Source organism: Jaculus jaculus, chromosome 8 (genome assembly GCF_020740685.1).
Source record: "Jaculus jaculus isolate mJacJac1 chromosome 8, mJacJac1.mat.Y.cur, whole genome shotgun sequence".
NCBI lineage: Eukaryota > Metazoa > Chordata > Mammalia > Rodentia > Dipodidae > Jaculus > Jaculus jaculus.
The window spans coordinates 26,995,559-26,999,349 of record NC_059109.1 but is presented as its reverse complement, the minus strand read 5'-3'; the positions used below and the strand labels follow the sequence as shown (position 1 = coordinate 26,999,349).

At 41.6% G+C, this 3,791-nt stretch overlaps 1 non-coding gene across 1 annotated transcript; it reads right to left on the bottom strand.

Moving 5' to 3' along the window:
* Nucleotides 1-3,055: 3,055 nt before the first annotated feature.
* LOC123463096 lies at nucleotides 3,056-3,160 on the bottom strand. Its single transcript, XR_006638708.1, has one exon. It is a non-coding gene; the product is annotated as a U6 spliceosomal RNA (small nuclear RNA).
* Between the last annotated feature and the right edge of the window lie 631 nt (nucleotides 3,161-3,791).

Genomic DNA, 3,791 nt, shown 5'->3' with positions numbered 1-3,791 from the left:
CATTTTCCCACAGCAGCTCATGAAGTGCTTTTCAGCACTATATGGGCAGACCCTCTGGTGACTATCTTCCTTACAGACTCTATGTGGATCTCTCCATATTCTGCGTCAGCAGCATATGCTGTTTCAGCAATATGTCTTATCTTTTACCTCAGGTGGGTAATCAAGTGCTTTGACAGAAGCCTGTCTTGCGTTGGGGACCTCATAGGTCTCTCTGATCCACAGCTCAATGTGGATTGTATCTAATTTCTGTTACTAGGAATTATAAGTTGGAGCCAAATGATGTAGATCTAGGCTTAATTCCAACCTGTCCAGAGCCCTTATTACCTGACAATCTCCCCATTCTCCTGTTGAGAGTTTTACCATTTAGTCTGCTACCCAGGATAAAGTTTTCTATGGAACAAATTCATTTTGGACTTAGCTTTATGTGTATTTCCCCTGCCCTCCTATTCCCCTTCCCTGAAAAACTTACATCCCTATTATCTGACCCTTAATTTGCCTGTCAGATATGCTTATAACTCAAGGTGTTCCAGGTTAGGCCCACAGCAGAGAGACAACATGTGACATTTGTCTTTCTGTGCTTGTGTGAGTTCATTTAGTACTATCTGTTCCAAGGGTGTCCATTTTCCTACAAATTTCCTTATCAACTTTCATTAGTGTCCAGTAGAATTCTGTTGTATATTTGTACCACATCTTCATTATCTAATCATCATACTGGGTTGAATCCAGTTTTTAGTTAATGTGAATTGAGCAGCTATAAACATGGTTGAGCACATAAATACCTCTGCACAGCGGAGCCCTTGATGTAGCTGCCCAGCAGAGGAATGGTTGGGGGAGGGTGACTGGTAGCTCTACTTTCCTGTTTTTCAGGAGTCTCCATGGTGACTTCCATAGTGCTTGTGCAATTCTGCAATCCTACCAGCAGTGAATGAGGTATCATCTTTCTCCATATTCTCATCAACTGTTGGTTTTTGATTTTTTTAATGTTTTCCATCATGGCTAGAGTAAGATGGACTCTATGTCATAGTTGTTTAAATGGCTTTTCAGACCATTGTTGGCCACTTTCCCCCAGAAGTTCATGTAGTGCTTTCTAGCACTGGACAGGTTAACAGTCTGGGGACTGACTTTCTTCTGAATTCCAGCCAGATCACTCCATGCTCTGTGACAGCAGCAAATAGTGTCTTCAACTACAGGGTCTAAACTTTTGGCTTCAGTCAGGTAATCAGGTGCTTGAAAGAAAGCTGTCTTGATTTGGAGAATTTATAGGCCTCTCTGATCAAGAGCTCACTGTGGGTAACAACCAATTTCTGTACTGCAACTTATAGGCCAGAGGCACAAAAAAATTATTTTTTTTTCCCCATGTGCATTTTTTAGTTTTGTATTCAGCAAATACAGTCAGTTTGGTACCATTATTAGGCTTATCCATGACCTACCCCCTCCCCTTGGCCCCTCCTTGTTGAGGTATATGGGTCATGTATTGTGGAGTTAGCCCACAGTTATGGGTAGGATAAATGTCTCTGCATATCATGACCCAACATGTGGCTCTGACATTTTTTTTCTTCCCCTCTTCTGCAAAATTTCCCTCAGCCATGTTGAGTTCATTTTTGGTCTGCTTCAGTGATGAGGTATTGGGGGCTTCTGGGTCTCTGGCTCTCTGATTTGGTAGGAGTTGATTTTTTTCTGTGTTTATCTCCTTCCCCCTTGTGCTAGTATCCAGTTCATTAGGAAAGCAGCACCCTTGCTTGTTTTGCCAGTGTTTCTTTGTTTCAGCCAGGCCCCTTTTGAGGTATGATGGGGTGGCTCTCTCCTTAGGATCTACATCTATCTGAAAAAGAGAAGCATATTCTCCAACGGAGAGTAAGTTAGCACCAGGACAAATGAGGTAACCCTTGATTTTTTTTTTTTTTATATAGAGAATTTAACAGGTGAAGGCCCTCTTGTAGCCCATGATTTGTGGTAGCTTGATAATGGAGAGTGTGCTTATGTTTGGATGTGGTTCTGACTTGTTTCCCAGCTCTAGCTATGGGTCCCGTACCAGTGAGGGGATCAGTTAGCCAAATCAAGAGTAGTTGGTTCCCCACCATGGCTGCGTGCCACTATTACACTTGTGTGGGCATCATAACAGTTTATTTGCTGCTACGTAGGTTAGACCATGAGTTGCTTGGACAGATATTGGTCATTTTCCCCCAAGTGGCCCATGTAGCACCTCTGGCACAAGACACGCTGACTGTCTGGGGACTTGATTTTTTTCCAACTTCCAGCCATGCCATTCCATTTTACATGCCAACCACATAAGGTGTCTTCAGCAGTAGGGTCTTACCACTGACCTTTGGTGGGTCATCAAGTACTTGGACAGAAATCTGTCTTTCTTTTAGGAAACCTTGTAGGTCTCTCTGATCAAAAGCTCATCATGGATGCTAGCCACATGCTGGTACTAGGAGTTACAGGTCTGTGCCAAGTAAGCAAAGGAGGAAAAAGATAACTAATATACAAGACTTAGAGAGAATATATATATATAGAGAGAGAGAGAGAAAGAGGGAGTGCGAGAGGGGAGGAGGGAAGATGTAGTTTAAGGTTAGTTTTCATCATACCCTCTCCAGTGTCTTGTGGTTCAGGTGTTCCCTGTAAGGTCCAGGGCCCTACTTTTGAGGTGGCCTCCCTTACTTCCTTTGAGGGTTATACCTTTTCAGCCATCTCCAGAGATAAATGTTTCTATGGTACCAGTTTATTTTGGATTAATTTTGTGTATGCTCCCCCACCCCTTTTCCTTCCCCTCCACTCAAACCTCTCCATACCTATTGCCTGGGTCTTGAGTTGCCAATCAGATATGTCAGTAACTTGAGCAGATCTAGGTTAGGAATAAATGACACCATGAGGTGTTTGTCTTTCTGTGCTTTTGTGGGTTCACTAAATTTGATCCGTTCCATATTTGTTCATTTTTTCAACAAATATCATGTATTATTTTTTGTCTTACTGCTGAGTAGAATTCCACTGTGTAAATGTACCACAACTTCAGTATCCATTCACCCAGTGATGGTCATTTGGGTTTACTCCAGTTAAAAATGTGGAATAATTCATGAATTTGCATTTCATCCTTGTGCAGGGGCCATGCTAATCTTCTCCGTATCATTCAAATTTTAGTATATGTGTTGCCATTGCAAGCCCCATATATCTGGTTTTGTGCCATTCCCATGCACTTTTTTTTTTAACTATAGTTCTTTTAGTATGTCTTTGGATCAGATCTGGTAATACCTCCAAACATGTCCCTTTTTCTGAGTATGTTTTTGGATATCCAAGGCCTTCTGCCATTCCATATAAATTATGAAATTATTTCTCTTAATTCTGTGAAGAAAGATGTTGGGATTTGTATGTAATATTTTATTTTTATTTATTTGAGAGAGAGAAATAGGCAGACGCACACACACACACACACACACACACACACACACACACACACACACACTCACAGAGAGAATGGGCAAACCAGGGCCTTCAGCCACTGCTAACGAACTCCAGATGCATGAACCCCCTGTACATCTGGTTTATATGAGTCCTGGGGAATCAAATTTGGGACCTTTGGCTTTCCAGGCAAGTGCTTTAAGCACTAAGCCATCTCTCCTGCCCTGATGTTGAGATTTTTGTTGGTATTGTGTTGAATCTGTATATTGCTTTTGGTAGGTTTGCCATTTTCACAGTATTAATTCTACCTATCCTGGAACATTGAAAGTCTTTCCATCTTTTCATGTACTTCTCATTTGTTTCCTTGAGTAATTTTATGTTTCCAGTAGATAGGC